General features: G+C 42.4%; 1 protein-coding gene across 2 annotated transcripts in view; it reads right to left on the bottom strand.

The window, feature by feature from the left end:
* Nucleotides 1–13,734, bottom strand: part of AOPEP (aminopeptidase O (putative)) — a 502,851-nt gene extending 489,117 nt beyond the window's left edge. For both annotated transcript variants that reach the window (XM_075549788.1, XM_075549790.1), the window contains exon 1: nucleotides 13,664–13,734. The gene's annotated coding sequence lies outside the window, so the exon portion shown is untranslated. The remainder of the gene's footprint in view (nucleotides 1–13,663) is intronic.
* Between the last annotated feature and the right edge of the window lie 6,947 nt (nucleotides 13,735–20,681).

Below are 20,681 nucleotides of genomic sequence, written 5' to 3'. Positions count from 1 at the left end.
AGATCTACTGAGCCAGAGGTCCCAGGGAGAGGAGCCAATAATCTATATTTTACATTTCCCAGATAATTCGTATGTATCCTAATGCTTCGGCATCACCAAGCCACTTGAAATAACCCTTGTCAATAAGAAGCCATGAAAACAGAATTCTCAAAGGATTCTGCATTTTTAAAGTACAAAAATGGATGAGCAGGGGAATACACACAAATATTTGCGATTCACAGGAGGCAAGGTCCAATGTTGTTGGCCATCGTAAACTGGCAGGATTTAGAGTGCAATATGAATTGCAGTGCCCTAGTGGCCAAGTGTTGGGCTGCAATCAGCCAGCTCAGCAGTTCAAATACACCAGCCTCTCTGCAGGAGAAAGGCACAGCTTTCTACTCCTGCAAAGAGTGACTGTCTCCGAAACTTATGGGGCAGCTCTTCCCTGTCCTATAGGGTCATTATGAGTCGGCACTGACTTGATGGCAGGGAGTTGAGAGTGAGTGAATTGCAGCCATGGGACAGAAGGGGGTGTCCTCCTTGTAAAGAAAATCATTAGCTACAGGAAAGCTCATCTTTTCTGTCCTTTAATCGGACACACAACATACTCTATAGAAACCATGACACCCTGCATAACAATTAGAAGTTCTTCTCACATGGAACAACTTTTCTCTCATTCTTTCTCAACGCACTGACTTTGCTACAACAACTGGCGTGGGCTGTTAAATTGGCTAGGCAGCACTTCTCCAACTTGAGCGGGCAGTGGCATTGCTTGGAGAGTTTGTTAAACCGTAGACTTAAACGGGGCTCCCACCAAGTGCATGGCTAGTAAGTTCCAGGTGGTGCTACTGCTGCTGCCCCAGGGACCCATTGGCTTAAATGAACTCCAGCCTTCTACCCAGTACTACTGAAGAGCCACCAAGGCACACACTCACCTACTAACCTCAAGGTTGGTGGTTTGAACCCACTGAACAATGGTGTGGAAGCAAAGGTCTGAGACTGTGCTTCCACAAAGGTGGCAGACAACAAGCCCATGGAGCAGCTTTGCTCTGTAAGCCACGGGACTGTCCTGGGTCAGAATGGATTCAATGGCAACAAGTTTGGCTTTTGTGGGAGGAATTCAATGATGCTAAAAACAAACAAACAAACAATCCTGCATCTGGCCAATGCTCTCCCCACTTCCTTTAGGCATCCTCCAGAAGGCCTCTAGCTGCTCAGTAGGTGCAGGAAGTTTTCTCATCACTCAGAACTTTCCGTCTGGATGATAAATGTATCCTTTCTGGGTAACTCCCAAGGACAGATACTCTTCTCAGTCCTCCCTTAATTCCTGGTCTCAGGATGACCTGCAGCCCTACTTCTTGCCCTGCACCATCACCCTCTCATCCTTCTCCGTAGGAAATATACTTCCTGTGGCAGGAGAGCTGTAGGAAAGGCGAGAGGTCCCCGGACCCTGCCTTAGCGAGTTATACTTTCTTCAGCTGGAAAACCTGACATGCTCCTCCTCCTACCGAGGGGTTTTTCTGGGGCTCAGCCCACAGAGCTATGGCTATAGAAATTACATAAAGCGTCCTGCCTCTCTAAACACCAAAGTAAGCCAAGCACAAGCTCATCTATTCTCTACAAATATCCGAGACATTCAGACTTCAAGATTTACCATCTGGTCCTGTGGGAATAAATATTTAACCTAACCAGATTTCCGAATTTGGAGATCGGTCCAGAATGTACATAGTGCAGATGGGTGCCCTGTTCTCTCTAAATGGCTTTTGAATACATCTCATCAAAGCATGAAATACGATCCTAGGCGCTTTCTAACTGGGTTCTGAGCAGTGAATTGAACAGATGTTAAGTTCCTTCTTCTCAGGGCAAGAGATTGCAACCAAGTCCTAGAAACTAAGTAGCAGGTGGAAGGAAAGTAAGTAAGCATATGAATCCTATGGAGCGCAAATACCTTAATTTTCTTTTCTTGGGGGCTGGACTGTCTTATAAATTTGACTGTGTAATGGGGGCATAACAGTTACGTTTGGCTGCTAACTGAAGGCTGGTAGTGCAAACCCAATAAGCAGCAATGTGGGAGGAAGACACGGCCACCTGCCCCAGTGATTGCAAGCTAGAAATTATGGGGCAATTTTACTCTGCCACATGGGGTTGAACTTGACTCAGCAACACTAACAACAAACATCTGACAATTTAGGAATCATCAAATGAAACTTAATTTAGGGAATTTCACAGGTAATTGAATAATTTATTTCTTCAAACACCCCATTATCTTAAATCTCTCTTTCACTGCCGTCAAGTCAATTCCAACCCATCAAGACCCTATAGGACAGGGCAGAACAGTTCCTCTGGGTTTCTGAACCTGTAAAAAGTTTCGTCTTTCTATATGTGTGTATATGTATATGTGTGTGTATATGTATGTGTATATATGTGTGTGTGTATATATATACCATATTGAATGAAGGGGGAAGTGCAGAGTGGAGACCCAAGGCCCAAGTGTCGGCCACTGGAGATCCCCTCATACAGGGATTTAGGAGAGGAGATGGGTTAATTAGGGTGTGAGGTAGTACCGATGAAGAACACAGCTTTCCCCCAGATCCTGGATGATTCCTCCCCCCAGCTACCATGATCCGAATTCTACCTTGCAGGGCTGGATAGGGCAGAGGTTGTACACTGGTACATATGAGGGCTGGAGGCACAGGGAATCCAGGGTGGATGATACCTTCAGGACCAAGGGTGTGAGGGGCGATGCTGGGAGAGTGGAGGGTGAGTGGGTTGGAAAGGGGGAACTGATTACAAGGATCCACATGTGACCTCCTCCCTGGGAGAGGGACGGCAGAGAAGGGGGGGAAGGGAGACTCCGGATAGGGCAAGATATGACAAAATAACAATGTATAAATTACCAAGGGCACATGAAGGAGGGGGGAGCGGGGAGGGAGGGGAAAAAAAGAGGACCTGATGCAAAGGGCTTAAGTGGAGAGCAAATGCTCTGAGAATGATTGGGGCAGGGAATGTATGGATGTGCTTTATACAATTGATGTATGTATATGTATGGATTGTGATAAGAGTTGTATGAGCCCCTAATAAATTGTTTTTTTAAAAAAGTTTCGTCTTTCTCCCACAGAACTGCTGCTAGTTTCGAACTGCAGGTGCGTAACTGCCACACCGCCAGGGCTCTTCATATCGTATATAGGATGAGAAATGCACGCTTAAAGAAAACGCATAGTGCTCGCTTCAGCAGCACACACACTGAAATTGCAGTGCTACAGACAATGTTCAAACCTAGAGAAAAAATACAGCACTTACTAATATGGGAGGAATCTAAGATCAGTTTTAAGTGCTGGCAGTACACTGCTAAACTCTCTGCCAGAGTCAATTCTGACTCACGGTGCTCCTATAGGGCAGCAGGCTAAAACTGACTTTGTGGGTTTCTGAAATTGTAGCTCTTTATGGGAGTAGAAAGCTCCCTCTTGAGCTTCTCCCTCAGAGCATCTGGTGGCTTTAAACTGCAGAACTTTCGTATAGCAGCCCAACTCATAACCACCACACCATCAGGTACACTGGTAATGTTTTACAAATACTGCAGGACATTAGTTTGCCTTAGGTTGACTTTCATAAATCATTGTAAGAGAATGACTAAACAAAGCATATACTGTTATCATGGGATTTCCAGAACCTGAAATACACTCATTAGAAAAGACTTCTTTTTTCCCCCTCCCTCCCCGCTCCCCCCCTCCCTCATGAGCCCTTGATAATCCACAGATTGTTATTTTGTCCTATCTTGCCCTATCCAGAGTCTCCCTTGTCCCCCTTCTCTGCCGTCCACCTCCCAGGGAGGAGGTCACATGTGGATCCTTGTAATCAGTTCCCCCTTTTCAACCCACTCACCCTCCACTCTCCCAGCATCACCCCTCACACCCTTGGTCCTGAAGGTATCATCCACCAGAGGACCTGATGCAAAGGGCTTAAGTGGAGAGCAAATGCTTTGAGAATGATTGGGGCAGGGAATGTGCAGATGTACTTTATACAATTGGTGTATGTATATGTATGGATTGTGATAAGAGCTGTATGAGTCCCTAATAAAATGTAAAAAAAGAAAAGAGGAGGGAAAAAAGAAAGAAAATGATTAGGGCAAAGAATGTACAGATGTGCTTTATACAATTGATGTATGTATATGTACGGATTGTGATAAGAGTTGTATGAGCCCCTAATAAAATGTTTTAAAAAAAAAAAGAAAAGACTTCAAGTCCAATGTTCCCGATCCAGATTTGTTATGAAGGCGTAGGGCATCCATTTGCTCAGAGAGCCTTGGATTTGTCCAGGTTCTGAGCATGGGTGCAGACTGAGCATCATAGATTGTCCCACGTCATCTGCTCCTGGATAGCCACGGGCTGCTGCTTTCTAAAGAGTAACTTCTAACGTTGTCTTCTCACCTGCTTTGGGGTCTACATTCCATATGCAGTAGGACAGTCCATTTTCATGGTTTCGAGGAAGCAACCCATTTCTCCTTTGAGGTGCTGGATGCTAAACACCAAAACAAATCAGTCTTATGCAATATTGGTTATCACTCTCCATTGAGGGAATGATCTTTGTCTTCACCACCCACATATTTAACTCTGAGAGTTTCATCTAGCTTAGGATATATCTTGACAGAAGTTGCTCTTTATGCTTTATCAGGGATCAGCTTTCAAATTCACAGATTCCAACCTCAGTGGGATCCTCACCATTACTAGGAAGGCAGCTGATCTTGTCTTCTCTCTAGCTATCCTCTCTCCTTTTCCCGCAGTGACTCTCCCCTCAAATCCTCACTCCTTCCCGTTACCATTACTCAATCGGCACATCTAGCTTCGTCACTGATGAAATTTTGCTACAACCAGAAAACTCGCGCATATTCCTTTCCCAGTACCTACACACTTATTTACCTCTATATCCACCCTTCTCCCCATCCCCAATAGGGGAATGGAAGAAGGCTCCCTCCTCCGTTCCAGGCGTACCTTGCTCATGGCCTGTGCTCTGGATATCATCTCTCTGGACTCCTCTGGGGCCTTCATTCAGCCCACTAGATCCTCTACCTCCACCTTCTCCCTTTCTCCCTGCTGCTTGGACCCCAGAAATAAAGGAATGCTCTCATCTCTTCTAAGGGTCAAAACAGCAACAAACTTCTCCCTCATTTCTCCTTCCCTTTCCCTTATCACTTTCCTCCCTCACAGCCAAATTTCTTAAAGGAAAAGCCTTCTCTCCCTACCCTTAACTCTGCTTTACAAAGCTGCAGTAACCACGTCCTTTGTTGTTGTGCTTAGCTGTCTGAGTCAGCCCATGCCTACAGGAAGTACCCTCACCCAACCCCATGCTATCTTCAAGGTCACCGAGTCCCTTGTTGTGGTTACTGCATCTCCCTCACCATCCACCTCATTAGGGGGTCTCAGTTTCCACTGACCACTACTTTATCAAGCATGTCCTTTTCTAGACCTTAATCATTCCCAATGATGTGTCCAAAGGAAGCAAGTCAAAACCTCATTATGTTCACTTCTAAGACTCATTCTCGTCATACATCTATACTATGTCAAAAACTCAACTCAACCCACTGCCATCAAGTTGATTCTAACTCACAGTGACCCTATAGGAGACAGTAGAATGGCCTCAGGAGCTTTCCTAGAGTGTCCTAGAGCTTTCCTAGAGTAGAGTGTCCTCTACTTTATAGGAGTAGAAAGCCTCATCTTTCTCCTTTGGAGTGGCTGGTGGTTTTAAACTACTGGCCAGTGGTTAGCAGCTCAACTTGTAACCCTCTAAGCCACCAGGACTCCCTAAAACTCCACAGGAGAGGCAAATGACCTCCAAACTCTCCAACTAAATGGGCCCTTGGAGTAATTCATTTTTGCAGCATGAATGCCAGTGGCTGTCCCTCCTTCCTGAAATTCTCTCCTTTTGGGTATGTGCCAACCGTCCTCTCTATACAGTATTTCCTTTTTACCTTTCTCCCTCTTGGCCACCTTTCCACTCCTTAGATGTGAGCTTTCCTGTCTATCTCCAATCTTTCTCATTTTTTCTGTTCAATCCATGCTCCAATCATTTCAAATTCATATGCCTAGTCCTGACCTCTTTTAATTATGTTTCTTCCGTGAATAATAGTCTGCCAACTTGTCTGAGCAAAACTGCAGGATACCATCCATGTCCCACTCTCACCAATGCATCACCAAACGCAAAGTCCAATCAATCTATTTTATCAGTTCATTGTCTAATTCCGGTCCTGCTCTCTCAACCAGAATATACTAGTATAAGAATTAAATGCATATGAGTAAAGCACTTAGAGGCCCCGCTTACAAGTTGGGATGCTGCACAAGCACACTGAGGTATGGTTTGTGAGAGTACTGAACACTGGCATCCTTTTAAGAAGTAGGGGTAGGGGGATTCTAATATGTTATTCTGATGTCCTCAACTGTTATGGCTATGGAGAAATCAGCCTAGGCTTCATATTCCCAATTGCCAAAATAAGGGTAAAAGAAATCTTTAAGGACCCCTTGAGACCTTAACATTCTATATTTCTATTTCTACCAAGTCTTCCTCAGACAGTTCAAGCTCCCAAATATATGCCACACTTGCTACATATACAAGCTATTATTGGTGCCAAAAGAAACAGGCCAATGTGTCTCTTTGCTGCCAAAATATATCAAGCATATCCTGATTTCCATGAATTTCAAAAACTAAGCTCTCAGTTGGGAATGTCAGAGAAGTAAAATGTAAGCAAAGAGAAAAATAAAACCACATAATGAAATTGATTAGGGATATTAAAAAACCTATTTCAAAATCATTTCTTCAGGAATCAAGCAACACCGAGGTAGAAGTAGCTCGAGTCAGCCATCAACCATGCTGAGAGTCACGAACGTCACTAGGAGCAGACAGCTGTGAAGATTGTAGGCCCAAACCCTATGGAACGGTTGTACCGCCACCCACAGGTCCCTATGAGTCACCACCGACTCAGTGCCACCCAACAGGTATTTGTTCAGATTTCCGTAACAAGGGTGATGTCCCCACCCTGGTAGAGGGTTACAACCAAATCACATCACCAAATATACAGTTTTAGCTATAAGAAATGAGAATAAGTATAATTCAATATATATTAAAAATATGGCATCTATCTGTGTCAGGAAGTTTTAGCACATCATGCTATGGTCACCATAGGAATCAATAACAAACCTTAGCTGAGAGTGGTTCTTGCTGTTAGCTGCTCTGGTCAGCCTCTTGACTCAGTGTCTCCTTGCATAACAAGGCTGCCTAGTTCTGCGCCCATCACCATCATTGGCTTGTGATCCATACGATTCTCATTAGTTGATTTTTCACCAGGTCTTTCATGCTATATGTGTTAGCCGGGAAGCTAACACACACACACACACACACACACACACACACACACGAGCCTTTGCTGACAAACAGGCAGTGGCTGCTCCTGCCTGCCGCGCACTGGTCAGTGATAGAGCCTGGGAATCCCTCTGTGGGAAGCAAAACATATCTACCACGGAACCCCCAACGTCCTTGATAGGATTTGATTTGTTTTGTTTTAACATCTTGAAGGGAGAAGAAAAAGAAAGCACAGGTTTTAGATAATTGTACTGAGGAGATACATGTATGAGTTGCCAGTGCACAATGCTGTTTTGTTTTAAGGAAGTTGACATCCATTAGAGCCATGATAAATGAGTGTAACAATATACCTGATGAGGGAACCAAAACCATATGTGCAAATCAGCTGATTTTTCAGAGCCACTGAAAAATCTCCCAAATACAAATTTTAAAATCATATTTTATATATTTAATAACACAAAAAACCTGACATTTCCATTTCAAATACCCTGAGGAAAATCACATTGCATTGCAAAGATGCTATGAATGAGTGTGAAGTTTTATAAGGGCTAACTGAATAAATTCACATGACTTAGCATGAAGTGCTTCAGTTCAGGTAATTCTCTCGTGAAATAATGTTGCTGTTGTCATCAAGTTGATTCTGATTCATGGCACCCATAGACATTCCAAAATAAAGAAATATTACAATAAAGAGAATTTTAGGTTTTCCAGAGCATATAAAAGTTAAGTTTACACTCCACAAGAGTAAGTCGAGAAGTATTGCTACAAAATAATAGAAACCTTTATTACCCAGAAGTATGAAAATGTGACACTACTGTTCTCAGCATACCCTCTGTCTGTCCACATCGATACTTCTGATGGCGAGGTTTCCAGCTCTTAACTCCTCCATGAAGAATCCTGCGCTCTTCCATTTATATCGTAACATAATGGCAAATTTGGCGTCCCCAAGGGACTCATTATGTTCCCTTTAAATGTTGAATTTGGGGAACAAAAAATCAGAAGAAGCTAGATCAGGGCTACAGGGTGAATGGGACAGTTTCTGAAGGGAATTCTCATAGGACAGCCCTTGTTACCTCAAACAATACGCAAACACAGTGTCATGATGGAAGAAAATAGTCCATGGAGCTTTTTATTTGGCTTTCTGTTTCATCAAAGCTGCTTTCCTATGGTTGTTGTTTATGTGTATATTTTACCATAACAAGTTTATTGTTAAAGAAATGAAAAAAGCAGGCCAGAGAAGAGTCAGAGTGAAGCAATTTGAGAAAGATTAACCATCCAATAAGGGGATCGAGTAGTGTAGTGGATGATACTTTAGGCTGCTAACTACAAGGCCAGCAGTTTGAATCTACTAGCCACTCCACAGAAGGAAGATGAGGCGTCCACTCTCATAAAGATTTACCGCCTCAGAAAACCAAAGGGCAGTTCTCTTCAGTCCCATAGGGTGACTATGAGCCGAAATCAAGTTGATGGCACTGGGCTTATGGTTTTAAACATCCCATTCTGACTTTGAAGATGCAGAAAAGAGTGATAAGTCAATGAACACTGGTGACCTTTGGAGACTGTAAAAACAAATTAAAAAATCAACCAAGAAATGGACTCTAAAGCCTTCACCTCATTGACATCTTTAAGTCCAACAAAATTATCTTAGGCTTCTAACCAACAGAAATGTAAGATAACACATGTGTGTCATTTAAACCATTACATTTTGGTATCTTTTATAGAAAGTATAACATATATATATACATGTTATGATTTTAAATATATATATATTTAAAAACTCACTGCCTTTGACTCATCAACGCTATTTTTTTGTTTTTTAATCGTTTTATTAGGGGCTCATACAACTCTTATCACAATCCATACATACATCAATTGTGCAAAGCACATTTGTACATTCATTGCCTTCATCATTCTCAAAACATCTGTTTTCCACCTAGGCCCCTGGCATCAACTCCTCATTTTTTCTCCTCCCTCCCCACTCACCCCTCTTTCATGAACCCTTGATAATTTATTATTTTGTCATATCTTGCCCTGTCTGATGTCTCCCTTCACCCACTTTTCTGTTATCCGTCCCCCAGGGAGGAGGTCACATGTAGATCCCTGTAATTGGTTCCCCCTTTCCAAGCCACCCTCCCTCTACCCTTCCAGTATCGTCACTCACACCACTGGTCCTGAAGGGATCATCCGCCCTGGATTCCCTGCGTTTTCAGTTTCTATCTGTACCAGTGTACATCCTCTGATCTAGCCAGATTTGTAAGGTAGAACTGGGATCATGATAGTGGGAGAGGAGGAAACATTTAGGAACTAGAGGAAAGTTGTATGTTTCATCAATCAACGATATTTTCAATCAACATAAAATTTTTCTATGAGCCCCAGTGATTAGGCTGTGTCCTTCAAGATAATCTATCAAGATGACCCTCTTTAGACTCTTCCCCACCAAAAAATGACTGAGACCACTGTTAGAACTGACCTCTGTGCCTTGAATTTAACCAACAGATCCCCTGAGAAGCCACTGTTTTGATGGGACCCTGTTTGGCAAGGTACCCTAATGAGACTAAGACAAATATATCACAACGAGAACTTGTCTGAAGCCATCCAAAGATTGCAGAAACATGTATAAACATGTTTCATTTGAAATTAATCTGTGTGTGACCCGGAACTCGAGTCACTTACCCTCCCACTACAGTCTACTAGGTGTGCAATATGAAATGATTGGAGCATGGATTGAACAGAAAAAGTTTGAAATATTGTGACTATTGTGAAATATTGTGAAAATGATTAAAGTGTGACTAAGAGACATGGAGTGGGCAGATGCTGATGGACAAAATCATGACAAAAAGACTTGCCACAAACCTTCAGTTTGTAAAAAAGAAATACATTTGTGAGGCGCAAACAAGGCCTGCCTACACTTAAAAATGTTGATTGTAAACATTCAACAAGCTACAATTTTCAAAGAACTAGAATGAAAATTTCAAAGAATCTACGGGAAAAACAATAATAATAATATCTATAAATACTTATATGGCTCTTACAACCTGCCTGGCATTAACTCTTTTTAGATTCACAGAAATCCTCTAAGGTGAGTACTCTTTACAAATGAGGAAACTGAGGTTTTGAGGGATTAATTAATGTGACAGATTTACTGTACTAATAAGTGACAGAACTGGGATTTGAGCCTGATTCTATAGTGCCTGCTTTTCATGGCTAAGCTTTGCTATCTCTTGGTGGCATTGAGGAATGGACCACAAAAACTACAAAGCACATTACCATCCAGTCAGTTCTGGCTCATAGAGACCATACAGAATGTCCGAGATTCTAACTTCACGGGAGCAGTTGGGATTGCTGACTGCGCCTAACCCACAGCACAGCAAGGGCTCCTTAAGAGAAGGTTAGAATCTGTTCATTATACTGGGTTAAGGAAGGCAAATAATTGTTTCGTACATGTTTTAAATTTTCATATAAAATAATCAATATAATTTTCATTTCTAAAAAAGCTGACTCTCAACTATTCAGAGTTCCTCATTCCATTAGAACTATAATCAGAAGGGATTTAATACATAACTTTTCTTGTCATTTGTCTCCTTTTCAATGACAAGTATAGTGTGGGGTGGCAGGGGGTGAGGGACACAAATTAAGCTTCCCAGTGTTTGAATAACAGGTATATTAGAATTTGGATAGACGAGTGAACAAACTCACAGGATTATGTATGACTGTTGTAAAAGGCACAGAATTTGTTCATAAATACAGTATTTTTAAAAAGTCACCCACAGACCTGGATTTAAATCTTGGCTCAGCAAGTGCTTAAAGAATATGCATCACTGGAAATGACTTAGCAAGTCATTCTCAGGGTGGTATCCGCTCATCCACCATACTTGTTCAATCTGTATGCTGAGCAAATCATCAGAGAAGCTGAATTCTATGAAGAAGAATGTAGTATTCGGTTTGGAGGAAGGCTTATTAACAACCTGTAATATGCAAATGGCACAACCTTACTTGCTGAAAGTGAAGAGGAAGCACTTGAAACACTTGCTGATGAAGATCAAGGATTGCAGCAGCCTTCAGTATGGATTACAACTCAATCTAAAGAAGAGCAGAATCCTCACCACTGGACCAAGAGTTCCATTGATAAATGCAGAAAAGATTAAAAGTTGTCAAAAATGTGTGTCTTGCTTTAATCAATGCCCATCAAAGCAGCAGCCAAGAGATCAAATGATGGAGTGCATTGGGTCAATCTGCTGCACAAGACCATGGTGAATGCTGGACACTGAATAGGGAAGACAGAAGCATCTATGAATTTTAATTATGGTGCTGACAAAGAATATTGAGAGTACCATGAACTGCCAAGAAAACAAGCAAATCTGTCTTGGAAGAAGTACAGGCAGACTAATCCTTAGGAGTAAGGATGGTGAGACTTTGTCTCGTGGACTTTGGATATGTTGTCAGGAGAGACCAGGCTTTAAAGAAGGACATCATGCTTGGTAAAGTAGGGGTAGCAGAAAACAGGAAGGCCCTTGGCAAGATGGAATGACACAGTGACTACAACAATGAGCTCAAACATAGGAACAATTCTGAGGATGGTGCAGGACCAGGAAATATTTTGTTCTGTCATACATTGGGTAGCTATGAATTGGAATCTACTCAACACCTAACAATAACAAAGATAACAACCACCACCTCATTTCCTTCTCTGTACATTGGAGACAATTCCTGACTGACAGGGTCTTTATACAAATTAATAAGAATATTATGCAAAGTGTTGACCATAGTGCCTGGGAAACAGGAGATTTCAACAAACTCACTCACTGCCATCGAGTCGATTCTGACTCATGATGAGCCCACAGAACAGAGTACAATTGTCCCCTGTGGGTTAATAAGGCTCTAATCTTTACAGGAGCACAAAGCCTCAGAGCTCAATCAGCAACAAGTATTATTTCCCTAGCCTTATTCCACTTAAACACACAAATAAAAACTGCCATTGCGTCAACTCTGAATCATTGAGACCCTGTCCTTTCCCAAAGTTGTCAACACTGTAATCTTTACAAAAATTTATTAATAAATTATTTATTGAGGGTTTTACATATAACAGTCCATACATCCATTATATTAAGCAGATATGTACAAACATTTCCATCAACAATTTCAAAACAATTTATTTCTTCTTGAGCCCCTTGATATCAGTTCCTTTTTTCTATTCCTCCCCCTACCCTGCCATCCAACCACCCTCGCAAACCCTTAATATATTATATATTGCTATTTATACGTAATCTTTATGGAAGTAGGTTGCCACAGCTTTCTCCAGAAGAGCAGCTGTGTTAGAACCAGCGACCTTGCAACCTTTTGAATAAAGCTGAGCGCTTCACCACTGTGTCAGCATATTGGAAGAAAAAAGATCACCAATTTGGAAGCCACTGGCTTCACAGAATTATATGAAGCATATTGCACTTTATTTTTTTAAAAAAGAACACCCTAAAAGTGCAAGACATTCAAAGCGACGCCAGCAGTAAGATCAAAGATTCAAAACTCGGCTTGTTCGCCCACATGCATCTCTCAGCAGCTATGCTTCTGGCTGGTTTCGTAATAACCTGTCGGGCCAACGATATGAAGCCTGTGGTTTAAACGGTCTAAATAGTCCTAGAGGGTTCCACTACTTGTTTGTTTTGATGGGTAATGAGCTACGTTGCGTGGAAAATGTCCTCATTACTAGAAAAAAGATTTTAAAACCCAGGGTCTAGGGGCATTTTAATGAAACATTGTGATTGCTCCCTGCACTGAAACAATTGCTTGCTCCCAAGGGCATCCGTTATGATCCCCGCAGACTTTCATGTCACTGCCCACTGTCCCCCTTCATGCAGTAAAGAGCAAAACCGATAAAGAACCAATGTTCTTTCATAACACTTAAACTCAAAACTCGATGCTCTCAGTAAAGGTCCTCCAGGAACGGGGAGAAATGGATTTCACTACACGTGGAAATGAACGGAATTGGAAAGTGTTCTGTCCTTGGACAGGACTGGGGATGAGCCTTCCGGGACTAGAAGCGCAGAGGAAGGGTGAAGAGGGCCTGTAGGCAACAGAGGAAAGAGGCGAAGGGTCTGTGTCGCCTGAAAAAGAAGCAAGCATCAAGGCCAGTGCTCCCCGGAGCTCGGAGGAAGAAGTGGTTGCTCACCCAGAACCTAGAAGGGGCTGGGAGGACGAAGAAGACGTGGGGTCCCCAGAAAGCGACCAACGAGGGGAATAGGAGCTGGCTCCCCGCGCCTTCAGAACGGGATGTGGCTGTCGCCGCCGCCATCCCAAGGCCGGGGGGAAGGATGGACTCAACAGGGAACGCACAGGTTACCTGTAACAGCCGCCTGCCCACGGGTCTCCACTTCCGCAGATGCCCGGTTACTACGGGCTACCCAGGCACGCGCCGAGTGACGTCATCCACGCGCGCCCGGCCCCGCTGTCATCGTGGCCACGCCCTCCTTTCGGGGCGCCAATTACGGGACCTGGGCGGGACCTCGCAGGTAGGTTGGTTTGCGCAGGCGCAGAATTGATGCGGCTTCTGTACTAAATCAGCTCAAACTCACAGCAATCTAGTCCATTCGGCTCATAGTGACCGCCTAGGACAGGATGGAATTGCTTTGAAGGTCGCCACAATGTGACGTGGTTTGCAAGATGCAGGTTTGCCCTGTTTCCGAACTACTTAGAGCGGCAAAATCTCTTAGGGATTTAAAAGAAGCTGTTACTGAAAAACAGTATACACTGCTCATTTCTTATTTTATTCTGATTCTGTTGACTATTCCTCATGCCAATGATACAAAAAAGTAATCACCTTGTTTTAGGCTACAAAAGAGACCACATTGCTCAAATTTTAATTTAATGAGAACATTTATGAAGACAAGACAAGACCAAGAAAAAGACACATCATCCAGGTGAGGGAAACAATTAGCAGGAGGTCTGTAAAGGTGTCTAAGAGTTTGCAGAAATTCGGACTTTAAAAAGGACATGGTAGGACAAGGAACCTGTCATGCAGTATGATTGGCAGCAGGCCATCACAGTAACATCAGTGACTGCACAGTAACATCAGTGACTGGGACTGGAGAAGCAGACATGGAACATGTACATTATTAATGTTGGACACAAGATGGTAATGTTGGCTTACAAGATTGGTTCAGAACCCTCTCACCAGGATGTGACTCGACCACCAGACTCTAGCACCCTAATGTCTAGTAAGGGCATACCCAGGCACATCCCCCAGGGCTATGTTACTTCCCCCGGACCACTAGGAGAGTGACAGCAATCTCCGCTCTAATCCACTCTTTCTGAGGGCAAAGCTATTCATGCTGCTGGTTAAATGGTCAAAAGGAATTCAATGGAGGCTGAATGTATATAGAGACTCATAAATGGATTTGGGGGCTTCCACTGTAAACTATATATAGCCTTCTGCAATATCAGTGATCAGAAATGTAAACTCTTAACACTAAACTGCTAAAGGTTGGAAGTGCCAGGGCACCCAGAGGGGCTTAGAAAGATCTGGCATCCTGTTTCCACAAAAGGAGTCAGAATGGATTCCAAGACAACTGGGTTTTTATTTGTTCTGTTATCATTCATTGAGACTGTCTGACTCTCTTTGTACACATGATCAAGGGGGATCAATTGCTAAATGAGAACACGTTTGGTAAAGTAGATGGCCAGTAAAGGTAAAGGGAGGCCTTATGTGAGATGGATTCGTATAATAACCCAGGGCTTCAAACTGGTTCCAACAGGTTCCAAGCAAAACCAGAATGGAATGCTGGGACGCTAACCAGACAGGAAACATTCCAGGTCAAATCCCTAGAATGGTACTGGACAGAGTTGTAGTGAGCCCTTCAGGAACCCAGTGAGGGCAAATGGACTATGCCAGGACTGTGGGGAGTGGCATCTTACAAGCTGCGCATCACTGCCATCTTTGAGCCCTGTATTGTTGACTCAACTATTCAGGAGATCCAGTCACTATGCCATCCAAATAGTGACCTTGGCTTCTAATAGAGAGGCAATGTTTCTAGCAGTGCTTCAACACACGACGTTTTCCATTATGGTGAGGCTTCCAGTTCACCCACATTGTAAACTCCAGGTTTGTTTTGGTGTCACTTTGTAGCCTATGACTGACTCAAGCTGAAGCAGTCCATAGCCCTGCAGTGACCCCAGCGAGGCCTCACACATGCTGGTGATTGTCAGGAGGATGCAGGACAGGCCAGTGTTTTTTTTCGGTGACACAAAAGGTTGCGGTGGGTTGGGGTCAACTTGAAGGCAGTTAGCTAGTTTGCTAGCAGTGTGTCAGGCAATCTCTGGTACAAAATTCAGGAATAATGTAGTCCACAAAAGACACACTGGGTCTACTTTCCTGAAAATTCTTTTCTGGTCAAGAAAGCAAACACTGAGTAGCTTAACAAATGCACATGCATTTGTAGAGATAAAGGGAATGGAAAGAAAAGAATAGGTTGCCGAGAAAACAAAGGAGTGAAGGTGTCCTTTTAGTTTGCCGTGACAAGGAAGGACCTTCTGAAGAGGCACATTCCCAAAATGCATTTAGAATGATAAACAGTGTAGTATCTACTGAGCCCTGACAGTTTAGTAAGGTACTTAACCATTTTTGAAAAGCAACTGTAGATTGAGTTTTTGCTTAAATTAAATTTATTTTATTGAAGCAAAGTTTGTACTGACACTGTACTTAGTGATTTACTATATCTGGATTTCTTGATTTTGCATATGAAATAGAAACATTAGTGGCTTTACCTCACTATTTGAAGATAGATCTTCAAATTAAAGTATGTTCGGAACATCTGAAATCGGCTGAGTAAATGAAATTAAACTTAACTTCTGATTAACTGAAGTTATTGATCCAAGTCATGCTTACCATTTAATGTAAATTATGTTTTGAGTCATGCTGTAATTAACTATCAAAAATAAAAACAACAATACTGCCATGTAGTCAATTCCAACTCATAGCAACCCTAATGCTCTATCTTTACTTCTGTTCTTCTTGTTTCTATTGCTATTACTTTCTTGTGCTTTTGAACATACTAAGCAAACCGTCTCCCTGACTTGTTCCTCCATAAACCGCAACTTGAGTGTGTTCATTTTGCATAGCTCAGTTTGGTCAAATACTAGTTTGGTATGCCATCCCTGCTGTTGCAGACTGAATCCTAGAGTTCGTGGAAATGGAGGGGGCTTCTGTACACAGCAGAAGAGAGAGTTATGCCGAGAGGCCCAGAGAATTTCGTTGTGGGTTGCCCAATCTATCTCAAACCCCAAAAGAGAAAGCATTAATTATTGTTACTATCTATCTGGTGCCAGCAACTCACTCAATTTCTCTGAGCTTGCATTTTTCTCTTGAGTACAATGAGTGTATCACTAAATGATTTTAAGGTCTTTTTTTGTTTCAAAATTTGAGATTTCTTCTTTGCTAACTACTTTTAGAAGCTAAACAATAAGCCTTGAAGCTCTTAGCAGTCAAGGAATCAAACGATGCATTCATAGCCTAGGGCAAACCTGCTGCAAAAGGCCTAGTGTGTTCTCACGCAAGAACTAAGGCGTGCCCGACTGGAGCCAAGGGATTTTTAATCACCTGTTTTGCATGTGAACGCTGGATAACGAATGAGGAAGCTAGAAGAGTCTTTGAAGTATGGTGATGGCAATAATCCTGAATCTACTATGGACTACCAGAAGAATGAAGGAATGTTTTAGAAATACTACCAGAATACTCCTTAGAAGGGAGGATGGTGAGTCTTCCCATATATTTTGGAAATATTATCAAGAGGCACTAAGTCTGGTAGAAGGGCCTCATGCTTCATAAAGTGGAGGGTCAACGGTAAAGAAGATTCTTGGGGGGTTGGAATGGGGAGCTGATGATTGTATTACTCCACTAGATGGGATTAAGCAACAAAATTGTATGTGAATGGATATGTTGGATTGTGTAAGGCATGTCAATAAGACTATTATTAAAAGAAAGAGAAGCTCCTGGAGGAGATTAACTGGCCCAGTGGTTGCACCGCTGGACTCCAGCAGGGCTGGTCCGGCCTCCTAGCAACCCCACGTCCAGGACAACACATCCCGGCTCGGGCCTGTGCCGCCATCACCACTGCTCTGCTCTTTGAGCCCCTGGTCACTTTGGGAACGAATTTGTGCCTGCCTCGGGCCACGGTATTAATCTAATTCACTGAGGCCCTTCCTCTTTTCCTGACCTTCTCCTTTGCCAAGTATAATGGCCTTCTTCAGGACCTGTTCTCTCCTGATGCTATGTCCAAATTGTATGAGATGAAGTCTCACTATCCTCAAACAATGGTGATTACGAGGATGGTGAAGGAATGAGCAGTTCTTTTCTGTTGTCTCTATGAATCAGAATCGACTCAATGGCTCTTCACAAAAGCAAGCTCCTAGCAGATTGTCCACAAAAATAAGGAAATGAATCTGAACCGTGTCTGCCCCCTCATCCCAACATAGGCAGGGAGAGTGTAGCTGCAGGTCTATCTACCATCATTTCCTAAAGCTGGTGCTGTGACACACACAAAAAGTCATCTCTAAAAGTCATTGTGAAAAAAATTAATTAAATAAAAATAAAGCCTCTCTGGGTTGATGGGAGACAGGTGGGATGAATGTATCAAAATGTAAGTGCAGGATGCGGAATATTTGCAAGTTTCAGGGAGAAAAATCCTACCAGAGTAGGATGACCTGGCAGCAGTGAGCTTCTATGTCACCTCAGTGATGTGCTTAGTCTGGGTGGGAGGGAGAGCAATTTGGGCCACACGTCCTTGTGCCCCAGAAAACACTGGTATCAGAGGCAGGTAAGCAGAGTGTGTGACTTGCATTGTACGAGGGCATTATGACGGAAAATAAGGCTCTTTCTTCACCAAGAAAAACTCAACACCAGGTGCTATCAAGATACTGTTACCAAGTGGCTAGAATAGGTGCTTTCTGGAAAGAGAGAGAATGGCATTCATGGTGACATTCATTTTCATCTGGAAAGGAGGCAGCCACAGCTTTTAAATGATTTCTAACGCGAGTAAACCCCGGGACAGTCCCTGGCGTCTAGAAAAGGAGTGCCCCTGGGCCCACCTCTAGTTTCCCTTTCTTCTCCTAGAGCTGTATGTGTATTCATTTGGTGGAGCCTGCTGAATATCAATGAAGATGTACAAGCCTTAATGTGGATACATTCCTCATCATTCAATGTCTATTATATACCCACACTCTTTTTTTTTAAGCAACATTCAGGGAGTATTAAAGGATTGTTGGTGATATGGTGGGATAAGCATTAAGTTGTTCACTGCAAGATTGGTAGTTCAAACCTAGAAGTTGCTCCCTGGGAGAAAGATGAGACTGTCTGTTCTTGTAAAGTTTTATAGTTTCAAAAATCCTGTGTAGGGTCATTATGAGTCCAAGTGGACTCAATGGCAGTGGACTTGGTTTTGATTTGGGGCCAGCTTTTCAATACCATACTGGGCTCTGAAGATGCAGAAATAAGAACATAAATCTCTAATGGCAAAGAACAATACTAGAAGGCAGAGCCCTGGACATGGTTGGGTGCCAAATATCTAAGCCAGAAAGTCAAGAAAGAGACTGAGACAAACAAAGAAAAGGGATAAAATTAAGGAGGAGAAATTCAAAAGGGGAGTACTTTAAGATGGAGAAAATATGTGTATTCAATAAGCTGTGTTCAGACCTGAATTATAGTGCTGTTGGCCTTGATTTCAATGTTAATGAAGCCACAGTATATATCAACTGTTTATCTTCGATCAGAAGCACACATAAGACAAGGTTGTGTATTGACTGATGAATTGGTGTGAACAGAGGGAGGCTTACCCTGTGTTTTCTCTAGGGCATGGGTTCCCAAATTTATTTGGCCTAACACCCCCTTTTAAGAAAAAAATTATTGAGGCACCCTATAGCAAAGAAAAACTTTTGTACTGTAATTGATAATGGAGAGTAAAGTGTAGGTATTTGCTTTTGCAGTCCTGGTAGATTGTTCCCAAGGAGGTGGTGTTGGCCATGTAGGAAACACTGCTCTAGAGCAATCGTTGGTAGAATTCTTCAATTTATTCATCACGAGCATTTGTGGTTGGTGCGTAATTTGAATAGTTGTATTTAGTGGAATTGCTTGAAGGCGGAGGGATATGATCCCGTCACAGGCAGCATTGCACTTCCTGATGGATTTCGCAATGTCCTTTTTGACAAGCCAAGCAGCCCCATTCCTCTCAATTGTGTTATTCCTGGCACAGTAAACCATGGGGTTTTCTGATTTGAAATCCCAACACCAGTCCATCGCAGCTCACTAGTGCCTAGGATAATGATCTTTATGCGTTCCATTTCATTTTTAATGACCTCCAATTCCCTTAGATTCATACTTTACACATTCCAAGTCCCAGTCACCAGCAAAGTTTTGTAGCGGTTTCACCATACTTTGAGTCATGCCTCACCAGCAAATGAAGATCCCAAAGGCTCCACTTTATACTATATTTAACATAAAGTATGTAAAATTTGCCACTTTAACCATATTAAGTGTGCAGCTCAGTGACATAAATTACATTCACAAAGTTGTGCTACTTTCTCTACCACCTATTTCCAAATGCTTACCATCCCCCAGATGGAAACCCTAAAGCAATAAATTACTTTCTCAGGGATTGCTCTTGAGTGACACCCAACTAAGGCAGTTCTTAACCAGCATATTCTACTGCCTTTGTTAACAGAGGCTGAAGAAGTTCCCCCAGGTGCCTTATTATCAGATCAGTTTCATGAGCATTGAGTAGGGTTCCGATGACACTTAGCTTGCCCATTCCTATGGGAAGAAAGTGACAACTCCAAAGAGGGAAACAGAATAAATGGTGGAATGATGACATCTTGTTATGTTATGTGACCCTAGGCAGGGGCATGACCAAGCAATAGCATTTAATATCTCATATATCGCCCTTCATTCTGATTCCAGGATACATATGACTCCATAAGATAAAGTAATGTGTTGCTATTAAAAATTAATAATATATACTCTTTAAATGACATTACCCTATTTATTCTAGTTCTTTCTTATTTGAACACAATAGCTGCTCAATATTTAGATGATATATCAAGATATGGAGTAAAGCTTGCCAAAAATCTAGCTATAGTCATAAATAATTTCAGCATATTTTATTTCACATTTCCAGTTTAAAAGGCAATAATATTGGCAAGTTGATAGTGGGTGGAATTTTTGCCTCAAATGAAATTGGAGCACGAACTCTAGTTTTTCAAAGGAGCATTTATTCACAACTTTTTTCTAACTATGAGTTCAATGTGTCCAGCAGCACTACAAGTACAGAGTCCTATCTGGATCTGCCATGGAGTTTGCAGATCTACTTTGATTG

Source organism: Tenrec ecaudatus, chromosome 5, assembly GCF_050624435.1.
Source record: "Tenrec ecaudatus isolate mTenEca1 chromosome 5, mTenEca1.hap1, whole genome shotgun sequence".
NCBI classification, from domain to species: Eukaryota; Metazoa; Chordata; class Mammalia; order Afrosoricida; family Tenrecidae; genus Tenrec; species Tenrec ecaudatus.
The sequence above is the reverse complement of the archived record's forward strand: the minus strand, read 5'-3'. Positions and strand labels throughout refer to the sequence as shown.